General features: G+C 62.3%; 3 pseudogenes; all 3 read right to left on the bottom strand.

The window, feature by feature from the left end:
* Nucleotides 1-2,475: 2,475 nt before the first annotated feature.
* On the bottom strand, nt 2,476-2,594 carry LOC142868025 (uncharacterized; annotated as a pseudogene).
* Nucleotides 2,595-6,460: 3,866 nt separating this feature from the next.
* On the bottom strand, nt 6,461-6,579 carry LOC142868024 (uncharacterized; annotated as a pseudogene).
* A 3,865-nt stretch (nt 6,580-10,444) lies between these two features.
* Nucleotides 10,445-10,563, bottom strand: LOC142868023 (uncharacterized; annotated as a pseudogene).
* Nucleotides 10,564-13,860: the final 3,297 nt, after the last annotated feature.

Below are 13,860 nucleotides of genomic sequence, written 5' to 3'. Positions count from 1 at the left end.
TCCCCTTCCTGCTCCTCTACTCCTGGTGCCCCTCCATCCAGGGGCCAGACCTTAAAGAGTCACCCGCAAGAGAATCCTGGTCCCAAAGGAGCCTTCTGGGGGACCCGTGCTGAGAGAGGTTGTGGGCATGGCCCGCTGGGGCTCTGCCCGACCCAGGGCTGAGAGATGCAACCTCCCAGCTCTGGGTCCCTGCAGGAAGTGTTGGCAAGCACAGGGCCAGTCCTCCAAAGGCCCAGGTGCAGGGAGCCCAGGCCAAGCAGCCTGTGGAAGAAGCCACATGCTGTGCCACCCCGGGGAACACGACTGCAGGCCACGGCCCTTCCCACCTCCTCCTCCTCCTCCTCCTCCTCCTCCTCCCACCCCGCCCCCGCCCCCGCCCCCACATGGCACAGGGCCCAGAGACACCTCAGACACTTGCTACCCAAAGTGCAAAGGGCATCAGTTGCTCCTCCAAAGCCCCCGCCCAGCAGACCGCGTTGTCCAGCCAGCCCCCGGGCCTCCCTGGGGTGCCCAGCACAAAAGTGCAGACACCCACCGGACCCTCAATCTCAGTTTTCGGATGTTTTTGCCACTCTAAGGACCCGCAGGCCAGCTGGGCCTTCTGGCAGGACAGAGAGCCCCGGAATCCGACGTGGAGAGCTGAGTGTACGTCCCCATGAGGAGGCGGTCCCCACCTCCGCGGCTATCCCCTTGCGGGGAGCGGCAGCCGCGGGGCCTCAGAGAAGACACCAGGCTGGGCCCCCACGGCACAGCGGGAGCACGTCCCCCGCAGGCCACTTAGCGACGGCGGCCAGCCGGCGGACGGTTGGGTTGCGCGAGACGCTGCGGCCGCCCTGCTACCGGGTTCCTGGGAGGGCGTCCTGGAACCAGCGTCCACACCAAGCCCTTGGAAGGCCCAGGCGACGGAGGAGCCCCGTCAGGCAGGGGCCGAGGACGGTGACGGCCCGGGCGGGGAGGAGCGTGTCAGGCAGGGGCAGAGGACGGTGACAGGTGACAGGCCGGGCGGGAAGGAGTCAGTCAGGCAGGGGCCGTGGAGGAGACGGGCTGGGTAAGGGTTAGGGTTAGAGTCAGGGCACAAGTCACAATCGCAAAGACCTGGAAGCCACCCGAGTGCCCATCGACCCACGAGTGGGTAAATAAAATGTGGCGCGTGGACACCACGGAGTGCTATTCGGCTATGAGGAGCAGCGGTGAGAGGGCACCTCTCCTGGTTCTCCTGGCCAGAGCTGGAACCCGTTCCAGTAAGCCAAGTATCCCAAGAATGGACACACGAGCACCACGTGCTCGCGCTCACCAGCAAATGGGTACGAACCGATGGACACCTAAGTGGACACAGAGGAATCACCTTCTTCGGGTGGGTGTCGGGCGGGTGGGGGGAGGGGATGGGCATACACATCCATTAGGAATGGGGTGGGTGCGCACCGACTGGGGGATGGGCGCACTTGAAGCTCTGACCCGAGGGGGGAGGCTGGGAGAGGGCAACGCACCGCACCCGACCTTAACATTGGTGCCCCCACAATATGCTGGAACAACATGAGAGGTAAATGAATAAGAACACGGGGCGGAGGGGGGCACGGGCAACACATGTCACCTTAATACTTGGACTCCCATCATCTGCTTGAAAAGAGAGAGAAAAGAAAATGCAATAATAGAGATAAGAGACACTTTTTAAAAATAATGAATCCGGCCGGGCGCTGTGGCTCACGCCTGTAATCCTAGCTCTTGGGAGGCCGAGGCGGGCGGATTGCTCAAGGTCAGGAGTTCAAAACCAGCCTGAGCAAGAGCGAGACCCCGTCTCTACTATAAATAGAAAGAAAATAATTGGCCAACTGATATATATATAAAAAATTAGCGGGGCATGGTGGCGCATGCCTGCAGTCCCAGCTACCCGGGAGGCTGAGGCAGAAGGATCACTCGAGCCCAGGAGTTTGAAGTTGCTGTGAGCTAGGCTGACGCCACGGCACTCACTCTAGCCTGGGCAACAAACCCAGACTCTGTCTCAAAAAAAAAAAAAAAAAATGAATCCGAAGAGAAAAGTAAAAGGAGGCCTGTGGAGCAGGTCTGGGTGTGACTCCGGATCCCCCAACATCAGGTGCCACCACCAAAGATCCCTACGTGTAGCCCATAGAACCCCAAAAGCAACGGGACGAGTTCTGGTCACATACTCCCTCAAAATGACATCCTGGCCTTCTTCTGGAACTCCCTCCCCTCTCAGACTCTCAAGGTTTCCTCCGGCGTGTCCGTTCCCACAGAGCAGACCTTTGGTCTGAGACCTGACAGTCCAGAAGCCACGCATGCTGCCGCGTGGCGGCGGTGTCACGGCTCGGGACAAGAGGAGGCCCCACGGTGCGGGCTGGGGCGCCAGGCACCGCGGCGGGCGCTGAGGGTGGGGGTCACCCCCACCCCGGGCCGCCCCCGCGCTCCCAGAAACGCGACAGAACCAGAGGCAAAAAAAAAAAAAAAAAAAAAAGAAGAAGCCTACGGCACCCGGTATTCCCGGGCGGTCTCCCATCCAAGTTCTAACCAGGCCCGACCCTGCTTAGCTTCCGAGACCAGACGGGATCGGGCGCGTTCGGGGTGGTGTGGCCGTGGACGGTGGAGGGCGCCCCTGCCCCGCTCAAGAAGCCGAGCCTCTCTGCGCTTCCCCGCCGCCTCCTCCCGCCCCAGGCCCCGCGCCGGGCCGGGCCTGTTGAGTTCGCCGGCCGGGTCCGGCGGGCTCCGAGGGACGGGGGTGACAGGCGGGGCGGGCAGGGAGCGGCGGGCCGAGGTTGGGGGCTGTCTCTCTATACACACACACTCACACTCACTCACTCACTCACACTCACACAAGATGCGCCTCCACGGCTGGACCCACCAAGGTGGAGACCTTCCAGCCCCCCTCCTCTCCTCGCCTGGCCTCCTTCACCTCCCCGCCCCCACCCCCAGCGCGCCGCGGCCGCTGACTGCGCACGGGGTGGGCGGGGCGCTCGCCCTTTGACCCCAGCCAGGGGCCGCCCTCCCCCACAACCCCTTTCAGCTGCTCCGCCCACCCTGTGGCCCTGCGGCCGCCTATTCCCCCGGGCCAGGGCTGGGGCACAGCACACGGGGGAGGGGAGCCAGTGTATGGGGCGTCTCTCTCTCTCTCTCTCTCTCTCTCTCTCTCTCTCTCTCTCTCTCTCCCCCCGGATGTGTCCCATGGGTGGGGTGGGGTGGCGTGGTTTGTGGGGCGCTGAAGAAATCAGTCCCCTCCATCTCCTCCCTCTGGAAAACACCCAAGCCCTTGGAGAACTGCCCGCACCGCTACCGTGGGGGCCGGGACCCTCCTCTGTGTCCTCCTGTGGCCCAGTCCAAGGGGCCTGGGCCTGGCCGGGGCTGCATTGGACCCCAACCACCCTGGCGTGTGGACTCGCTAAAAATCGGCGATTAGATATTGGATTCCAGCGTCATTGAGGTCATTTCACTAATGAGTGCACCGCAAAGAGTTTCCTAATCCATCTGTGAGGGTGGCAACCGAAAGAGAATTTGAAAGCTGACAGAATAGGCGAGGAAAGGCATAGGAGATTTCCACACCCAGTAAGGAAGCCTTTCCCGAAGTGGAAGAAAGAAACGAGCAAACAGAGACACCGGTAGCCCGCCCGGATGAGAGTCTGCCCCTGAGAGAAAGTACCCTGACCAGGTTCACCCGCGGGTGGGTGGGTGGCGAGCTAGCGGCATTCAGAAGAGTGAGGCCCGCAGTCTGTGCAGAAGACACCTGCACTCGGGTGTGTGTGGCGGCACAATTCACAAGCAGCTCCAGATGTTAATCCAAGGAGAAGCCAGGGAGTTCCCAACGCCCCAGGTGTCCTCAGCCCACGACTGGCTGCTGTGGGAATGCGAAGCCCGGCTCCTTGTCTCAGAGCGGGGCAACCAGGAGGTGTGATGTCCACCCAGGGGTTCCCAGGAGGATCAGGCTGAAGCTGGGACTTGGCCTGAAAGTGTCCCCTCGCATGGCCACCCCCTTCCCCTTCCTGCTCCTCTACTCCTGGTGCCCCTCCATCCAGGGGCCAGACCTTAAAGAGTCACCCGCAAGAGAATCCTGGTCCCAAAGGAGCCTTCTGGGGGACCCGTGCTGAGAGAGGTTGTGGGCATGGCCCGCTGGGGCTCTGCCCGACCCAGGGCTGAGAGATGCAACCTCCCAGCTCTGGGTCCCTGCAGGAAGTGTTGGCAAGCACAGGGCCAGTCCTCCAAAGGCCCAGGTGCAGGGAGCCCAGGCCAAGCAGCCTGTGGAAGAAGCCACATGCTGTGCCACCCCGGGGAACACGACTGCAGGCCACGGCCCTTCCCACCTCCTCCTCCTCCTCCTCCTCCTCCTCCTCCTCCTCCCACCCCGCCCCCGCCCCCGCCCCCACATGGCACAGGGCCCAGAGACACCTCAGACACTTGCTACCCAAAGTGCAAAGGGCATCAGTTGCTCCTCCAAAGCCCCCGCCCAGCAGACCGCGTTGTCCAGCCAGCCCCCGGGCCTCCCTGGGGTGCCCAGCACAAAAGTGCAGACACCCACCGGACCCTCAATCTCAGTTTTCGGATGTTTTTGCCACTCTAAGGACCCGCAGGCCAGCTGGGCCTTCTGGCAGGACAGAGAGCCCCGGAATCCGACGTGGAGAGCTGAGTGTACGTCCCCATGAGGAGGCGGTCCCCACCTCCGCGGCTATCCCCTTGCGGGGAGCGGCAGCCGCGGGGCCTCAGAGAAGACACCAGGCTGGGCCCCCACGGCACAGCGGGAGCACGTCCCCCGCAGGCCACTTAGCGACGGCGGCCAGCCGGCGGACGGTTGGGTTGCGCGAGACGCTGCGGCCGCCCTGCTACCGGGTTCCTGGGAGGGCGTCCTGGAACCAGCGTCCACACCAAGCCCTTGGAAGGCCCAGGCGACAGAGGAGCCCCGTCAGGCAGGGGCCGAGGACGGTGACGGCCCGGGCGGGGAGGAGCGTGTCAGGCAGGGGCAGAGGACGGTGACAGGTGACAGGCCGGGCGGGAAGGAGTCAGTCAGGCAGGGGCCGTGGAGGAGACGGGCTGGGTAAGGGTTAGGGTTAGAGTCAGGGCACAAGTCACAATCGCAAAGACCTGGAAGCCACCCGAGTGCCCATCGACCCACGAGTGGGTAAATAAAATGTGGCGCGTGGACACCACGGAGTGCTATTCGGCTATGAGGAGCAGCGGTGAGAGGGCACCTCTCCTGGTTCTCCTGGCCAGAGCTGGAACCCGTTCCAGTAAGCCAAGTATCCCAAGAATGGACACACGAGCACCACGTGCTCGCGCTCACCAGCAAATGGGTACGAACCGATGGACACCTAAGTGGACACAGAGGAATCACCTTCTTCGGGTGGGTGTCGGGCGGGTGGGGGGAGGGGATGGGCATACACATCCATTAGGAATGGGGTGGGTGCGCACCGACTGGGGGATGGGCGCACTTGAAGCTCTGACCCGAGGGGGGAGGCTGGGAGAGGGCAACGCACCGCACCCGACCTTAACATTGGTGCCCCCACAATATGCTGGAACAACATGAGAGGTAAATGAATAAGAACACGGGGCGGAGGGGGGCACGGGCAACACATGTCACCTTAATACTTGGACTCCCATCATCTGCTTGAAAAGAGAGAGAAAAGAAAATGCAATAATAGAGATAAGAGACACTTTTTAAAAATAATGAATCCGGCCGGGCGCTGTGGCTCACGCCTGTAATCCTAGCTCTTGGGAGGCCGAGGCGGGCGGATTGCTCAAGGTCAGGAGTTCAAAACCAGCCTGAGCAAGAGCGAGACCCCGTCTCTACTATAAATAGAAAGAAATTAATTGGCCAACTGATATATATATAAAAAATTAGCGGGGCATGGTGGCGCATGCCTGCAGTCCCAGCTACCCGGGAGGCTGAGGCAGAAGGATCACTCGAGCCCAGGAGTTTGAAGTTGCTGTGAGCTAGGCTGACGCCACGGCACTCACTCTAGCCTGGGCAACAAACCCAGACTCTGTCTCAAAAAAAAAAAAAAAAAAATGAATCCGAAGAGAAAAGTAAAAGGAGGCCTGTGGAGCAGGTCTGGGTGTGACTCCGGATCCCCCAACATCAGGTGCCACCACCAAAGATCCCTACGTGTAGCCCATAGAACCCCAAAAGCAACGGGACGAGTTCTGGTCACATACTCCCTCAAAATGACATCCTGGCCTTCTTCTGGAACTCCCTCCCCTCTCAGACTCTCAAGGTTTCCTCCGGCGTGTCCGTTCCCACAGAGCAGACCTTTGGTCTGAGACCTGACAGTCCAGAAGCCACGCATGCTGCCGCGTGGCGGCGGTGTCACGGCTCGGGACAAGAGGAGGCCCCACGGTGCGGGCTGGGGCGCCAGGCACCGCGGCGGGCGCTGAGGGTGGGGGTCACCCCCACCCCGGGCCGCCCCCGCGCTCCCAGAAACGCGACAGAACCAGAGGCAAAAAAAAAAAAAAAAAAAAAAGAAGAAGCCTACGGCACCCGGTATTCCCGGGCGGTCTCCCATCCAAGTTCTAACCAGGCCCGACCCTGCTTAGCTTCCGAGACCAGACGGGATCGGGCGCGTTCGGGGTGGTGTGGCCGTGGACGGTGGAGGGCGCCCCTGCCCCGCTCAAGAAGCCGAGCCTCTCTGCGCTTCCCCGCCGCCTCCTCCCGCCCCAGGCCCCGCGCCGGGCCGGGCCTGTTGAGTTCGCCGGCCGGGTCCGGCGGGCTCCGAGGGACGGGGGTGACAGGCGGGGCGGGCAGGGAGCGGCGGGCCGAGGTTGGGGGCTGTCTCTCTATACACACACACTCACACTCACTCACTCACTCACACTCACACAAGATGCGCCTCCACGGCTGGACCCACCAAGGTGGAGACCTTCCAGCCCCCCTCCTCTCCTCGCCTGGCCTCCTTCACCTCCCCGCCCCCACCCCCAGCGCGCCGCGGCCGCTGACTGCGCACGGGGTGGGCGGGGCGCTCGCCCTTTGACCCCAGCCAGGGGCCGCCCTCCCCCACAACCCCTTTCAGCTGCTCCGCCCACCCTGTGGCCCTGCGGCCGCCTATTCCCCCGGGCCAGGGCTGGGGCACAGCGCACGGGGGAGGGGAGCCAGTGTATGGGGCGTCTCTCTCTCTCTCTCTCTCTCTCTTTCTCTCTCTCTCTCTCTCTCCCCCCCCGGATGTGTCCCATGGGTGGGGTGGGGTGGCGTGGTTTGTGGGGCGCTGAAGAAATCAGTCCCCTCCATCTCCTCCCTCTGGAAAACACCCAAGCCCTTGGAGAACTGCCCGCACCGCTACCGTGGGGGCCGGGACCCTCCTCTGTGTCCTCCTGTGGCCCAGTCCAAGGGGCCTGGGCCTGGCCGGGGCTGCATTGGACCCCAACCACCCTGGCGTGTGGACTCGCTAAAAATCGGCGATTAGATATTGGATTCCAGCGTCATTGAGGTCATTTCACTAATGAGTGCACCGCAAAGAGTTTCCTAATCCATCTGTGAGGGTGGCAACCGAAAGAGAATTTGAAAGCTGACAGAATAGGCGAGGAAAGGCATAGGAGATTTCCACACCCAGTAAGGAAGCCTTTCCCGAAGTGGAAGAAAGAAACGAGCAAACAGAGACACCGGTAGCCCGCCCGGATGAGAGTCTGCCCCTGAGAGAAAGTACCCTGACCAGGTTCACCCGCGGGTGGGTGGGTGGCGAGCTAGCGGCATTCAGAAGAGCGAGGCCCGCAGTCTGTGCAGAAGACACCTGCACTCGGGTGTGTGTGGCGGCACAATTCACAAGCAGCTCCAGATGTTAATCCAAGGAGAAGCCAGGGAGTTCCCAACGCCCCAGGTGTCCTCAGCCCACGACTGGCTGCTGTGGGAATGCGAAGCCCGGCTCCTTGTCTCAGAGCGGGGCAACCAGGAGGTGTGATGTCCACCCAGGGGTTCCCAGGAGGATCAGGCTGAAGCTGGGACTTGGCCTGAAAGTGTCCCCTCGCATGGCCACCCCCTTCCCCTTCCTGCTCCTCTACTCCTGGTGCCCCTCCATCCAGGGGCCAGACCTTAAAGAGTCACCCGCAAGAGAATCCTGGTCCCAAAGGAGCCTTCTGGGGGACCCGTGCTGAGAGAGGTTGTGGGCATGGCCCGCTGGGGCTCTGCCCGACCCAGGGCTGAGAGATGCAACCTCCCAGCTCTGGGTCCCTGCAGGAAGTGTTGGCAAGCACAGGGCCAGTCCTCCAAAGGCCCAGGTGCAGGGAGCCCAGGCCAAGCAGCCTGTGGAAGAAGCCACATGCTGTGCCACCCCGGGGAACACGACTGCAGGCCACGGCCCTTCCCACCTCCTCCTCCTCCTCCTCCTCCTCCTCCTCCTCCTCCCACCCCGCCCCCGCCCCCGCCCCCACATGGCACAGGGCCCAGAGACACCTCAGACACTTGCTACCCAAAGTGCAAAGGGCATCAGTTGCTCCTCCAAAGCCCCCGCCCAGCAGACCGCGTTGTCCAGCCAGCCCCCGGGCCTCCCTGGGGTGCCCAGCACAAAAGTGCAGACACCCACCGGACCCTCAATCTCAGTTTTCGGATGTTTTTGCCACTCTAAGGACCCGCAGGCCAGCTGGGCCTTCTGGCAGGACAGAGAGCCCCGGAATCCGACGTGGAGAGCTGAGTGTACGTCCCCATGAGGAGGCGGTCCCCACCTCCGCGGCTATCCCCTTGCGGGGAGCGGCAGCCGCGGGGCCTCAGAGAAGACACCAGGCTGGGCCCCCACGGCACAGCGGGAGCACGTCCCCCGCAGGCCACTTAGCGACGGCGGCCAGCCGGCGGACGGTTGGGTTGCGCGAGACGCTGCGGCCGCCCTGCTACCGGGTTCCTGGGAGGGCGTCCTGGAACCAGCGTCCACACCAAGCCCTTGGAAGGCCCAGGCGACAGAGGAGCCCCGTCAGGCAGGGGCCGAGGACGGTGACGGCCCGGGCGGGGAGGAGCGTGTCAGGCAGGGGCAGAGGACGGTGACAGGTGACAGGCCGGGCGGGAAGGAGTCAGTCAGGCAGGGGCCGTGGAGGAGACGGGCTGGGTAAGGGTTAGGGTTAGAGTCAGGGCACAAGTCACAATCGCAAAGACCTGGAAGCCACCCGAGTGCCCATCGACCCACGAGTGGGTAAATAAAATGTGGCGCGTGGACACCACGGAGTGCTATTCGGCTATGAGGAGCAGCGGTGAGAGGGCACCTCTCCTGGTTCTCCTGGCCAGAGCTGGAACCCGTTCCAGTAAGCCAAGTATCCCAAGAATGGACACACGAGCACCACGTGCTCGCGCTCACCAGCAAATGGGTACGAACCGATGGACACCTAAGTGGACACAGAGGAATCACCTTCTTCGGGTGGGTGTCGGGCGGGTGGGGGGAGGGGATGGGCATACACATCCATTAGGAATGGGGTGGGTGCGCACCGACTGGGGGATGGGCGCACTTGAAGCTCTGACCCGAGGGGGGAGGCTGGGAGAGGGCAACGCACCGCACCCGACCTTAACATTGGTGCCCCCACAATATGCTGGAACAACATGAGAGGTAAATGAATAAGAACACGGGGCGGAGGGGGGCACGGGCAACACATGTCACCTTAATACTTGGACTCCCATCATCTGCTTGAAAAGAGAGAGAAAAGAAAATGCAATAATAGAGATAAGAGACACTTTTTAAAAATAATGAATCCGGCCGGGCGCTGTGGCTCACGCCTGTAATCCTAGCTCTTGGGAGGCCGAGGCGGGCGGATTGCTCAAGGTCAGGAGTTCAAAACCAGCCTGAGCAAGAGCGAGACCCCGTCCCTACTATAAATAGAAAGAAATTAATTGGCCAACTGATATATATATAAAAAATTAGCGGGGCATGGTGGCGCATGCCTGCAGTCCCAGCTACCCGGGAGGCTGAGGCAGAAGGATCACTCGAGCCCAGGAGTTTGAAGTTGCTGTGAGCTAGGCTGACGCCACGGCACTCACTCTAGCCTGGGCAACAAACCCAGACTCTGTCTCAAAAAAAAAAAAAAAAATGAATCCGAAGAGAAAAGTAAAAGGAGGCCTGTGGAGCAGGTCTGGGTGTGACTCCGGATCCCCCAACATCAGGTGCCACCACCAAAGATCCCTACGTGTAGCCCATAGAACCCCAAAAGCAACGGGACGAGTTCTGGTCACATACTCCCTCAAAATGACATCCTGGCCTTCTTCTGGAACTCCCTCCCCTCTCAGACTCTCAAGGTTTCCTCCGGCGTGTCCGTTCCCACAGAGCAGACCTTTGGTCTGAGACCTGACAGTCCAGAAGCCACGCATGCTGCCGCGTGGCGGCGGTGTCACGGCTCGGGACAAGAGGAGGCCCCACGGTGCGGGCTGGGGCGCCAGGCACCGCGGCGGGCGCTGAGGGTGGGGGTCACCCCCACCCCGGGCCGCCCCCGCGCTCCCAGAAACGCGACAGAACCAGAGGCAAAAAAAAAAAAAAAAAAAAAAAGAAGAAGCCTACGGCACCCGGTATTCCCGGGCGGTCTCCCATCCAAGTTCTAACCAGGCCCGACCCTGCTTAGCTTCCGAGACCAGACGGGATCGGGCGCGTTCGGGGTGGTGTGGCCGTGGACGGTGGAGGGCGCCCCTGCCCCGCTCAAGAAGCCGAGCCTCTCTGCGCTTCCCCGCCGCCTCCTCCCGCCCCAGGCCCCGCGCCGGGCCGGGCCTGTTGAGTTCGCCGGCCGGGTCCGGCGGGCTCCGAGGGACGGGGGTGACAGGCGGGGCGGGCAGGGAGCGGCGGGCCGAGGTTGGGGGCTGTCTCTCTATACACACACACTCACACTCACTCACTCACTCACACTCACACAAGATGCGCCTCCACGGCTGGACCCACCAAGGTGGAGACCTTCCAGCCCCCCTCCTCTCCTCGCCTGGCCTCCTTCACCTCCCCGCCCCCACCCCCAGCGCGCCGCGGCCGCTGACTGCGCACGGGGTGGGCGGGGCGCTCGCCCTTTGACCCCAGCCAGGGGCCGCCCTCCCCCACAACCCCTTTCAGCTGCGCCGCCCACCCTGTGGCCCTGCGGCCGCCTATTCCCCCGGGCCAGGGCTGGGGCACAGCGCACGGGGGAGGGGAGCCAGTGTATGGGGCGTCTCTCTCTCTCTCTCTCTCTCTCTCTCTCTCTCTCTTTCTCGGGATGTGTCCCATGGGTGGGGTGGGGTGGCGTGGTTTGTGGGGCGCTGAAGAAATCAGTCCCCTCCATCTCCTCCCTCTGGAAAACACCCAAGCCCTTGGAGAACTGCCCGCACCGCTACCGTGGGGGCCGGGACCCTCCTCTGTGTCCTCCTGTGGCCCAGTCCAAGGGGCCTGGGCCTGGCCGGGGCTGCATTGGACCCCAACCACCCTGGCGTGTGGACTCGCTAAAAATCGGCGATTAGATATTGGATTCCAGCGTCATTGAGGTCATTTCACTAATGAGTGCACCGCAAAGAGTTTCCTAATCCATCTGTGAGGGTGGCAACCGAAAGAGAATTTGAAAGCTGACAGAATAGGCGAGGAAAGGCATAGGAGATTTCCACACCCAGTAAGGAAGCCTTTCCCGAAGTGGAAGAAAGAAACGAGCAAACAGAGACACCGGTAGCCCGCCCGGATGAGAGTCTGCCCCTGAGAGAAAGTACCCTGACCAGGTTCACCCGCGGGTGGGTGGGTGGCGAGCTAGCGGCATTCAGAAGAGTGAGGCCCGCAGTCTGTGCAGAAGACACCTGCACTCGGGTGTGTGTGGCGGCACAATTCACAAGCAGCTCCAGATGTTAATCCAAGGAGAAGCCAGGGAGTTCCCAACGCCCCAGGTGTCCTCAGCCCACGACTGGCTGCTGTGGGAATGCGAAGCCCGGCTCCTTGTCTCAGAGCGGGGCAACCAGGAGGTGTGATGTCCACCCAGGGGTTCCCAGGAGGATCAGGCTGAAGCTGGGACTTGGCCTGAAAGTGTCCCCTCGCATGGCCACCCCCTTCCCCTTCCTGCTCCTCTACTCCTGGTGCCCCTCCATCCAGGGGCCAGACCTTAAAGAGTCACCCGCAAGAGAATCCTGGTCCCAAAGGAGCCTTCTGGGGGACCCGTGCTGAGAGAGGTTGTGGGCATGGCCCGCTGGGGCTCTGCCCGACCCAGGGCTGAGAGATGCAACCTCCCAGCTCTGGGTCCCTGCAGGAAGTGTTGGCAAGCACAGGGCCAGTCCTCCAAAGGCCCAGGTGCAGGGAGCCCAGGCCAAGCAGCCTGTGGAAGAAGCCACATGCTGTGCCACCCCGGGGAACACGACTGCAGGCCACGGCCCTTCCCACCTCCTCCTCCTCCTCCTCCTCCTCCTCCTCCTCCTCCCACCCCGCCCCCGCCCCCGCCCCCACATGGCACAGGGCCCAGAGACACCTCAGACACTTGCTACCCAAAGTGCAAAGGGCATCAGTTGCTCCTCCAAAGCCCCCGCCCAGCAGACCGCGTTGTCCAGCCAGCCCCCGGGCCTCCCTGGGGTGCCCAGCACAAAAGTGCAGACACCCACCGGACCCTCAATCTCAGTTTTCGGATGTTTTTGCCACTCTAAGGACCCGCAGGCCAGCTGGGCCTTCTGGCAGGACAGAGAGCCCCGGAATCCGACGTGGAGAGCTGAGTGTACGTCCCCATGAGGAGGCGGTCCCCACCTCCGCGGCTATCCCCTTGCGGGGAGCGGCAGCCGCGGGGCCTCAGAGAAGACACCAGGCTGGGCCCCCACGGCACAGCGGGAGCACGTCCCCCGCAGGCCACTTAGCGACGGCGGCCAGCCGGCGGACGGTTGGGTTGCGCGAGACGCTGCGGCCGCCCTGCTACCGGGTTCCTGGGAGGGCGTCCTGGAACCAGCGTCCACACCAAGCCCTTGGAAGGCCCAGGCGACAGAGGAGCCCCGTCAGGCAGGGGCCGAGGACGGTGACGGCCCGGGCGGGGAGGAGCGTGTCAGGCAGGGGCAGAGGACGGTGACAGGTGACAGGCCGGGCGGGAAGGAGTCAGTCAGGCAGGGGCCGTGGAGGAGACGGGCTGGGTAAGGGTTAGGGTTAGAGTCAGGGCACAAGTCACAATCGCAAAGACCTGGAAGCCACCCGAGTGCCCATCGACCCACGAGTGGGTAAATAAAATGTGGCGCGTGGACACCACGGAGTGCTATTCGGCTATGAGGAGCAGCGGTGAGAGGGCACCTCTCCTGGTTCTCCTGGCCAGAGCTGGAACCCGTTCCAGTAAGCCAAGTATCCCAAGAATGGACACACGAGCACCACGTGCTCGCGCTCACCAGCAAATGGGTACGAACCGATGGACACCTAAGTGGACACAGAGGAATCACCTTCTTCGGGTGGGTGTCGGGCGGGTGGGGGGAGGGGATGGGCATACACATCCATTAGGAATGGGGTGGGTGCGCACCGACTGGGGGATGGGCGCACTTGAAGCTCTGACCCGAGGGGGGAGGCTGGGAGAGGGCAACGCACCGCACCCGACCTTAACATTGGTGCCCCCACAATATGCTGGAACAACATGAGAGGTAAATGAATAAGAACACGGGGCGGAGGGGGGCACGGGCAACACATGTCACCTTAATACTTGGACTCCCATCATCTGCTTGAAAAGAGAGAGAAAAGAAAATGCAATAATAGAGATAAGAGACACTTTTTAAAAATAATGAATCCGGCCGGGCGCTGTGGCTCACGCCTGTAATCCTAGCTCTTGGGAGGCCGAGGCGGGCGGATTGCTCAAGGTCAGGAGTTCAAAACCAGCCTGAGCAAGAGCGAGACCCCGTCCCTACTATAAATAGAAAGAAATTAATTGGCCAACTGATATATATATAAAAAATTAGCGGGGCATGGTGGCGCATGCCTGCAGTCCCAGCTACCCGGGAGGCTGAGGCAGAAGGATCACTCG

This window comes from Microcebus murinus, unplaced genomic scaffold, assembly GCF_040939455.1.
Source record: "Microcebus murinus isolate Inina unplaced genomic scaffold, M.murinus_Inina_mat1.0 scaf025_hap2_Mmur4.0, whole genome shotgun sequence".
NCBI classification, from domain to species: domain Eukaryota; kingdom Metazoa; phylum Chordata; class Mammalia; order Primates; family Cheirogaleidae; genus Microcebus; species Microcebus murinus.
This window is presented reverse-complemented; position numbering and strand designations above follow the sequence as displayed.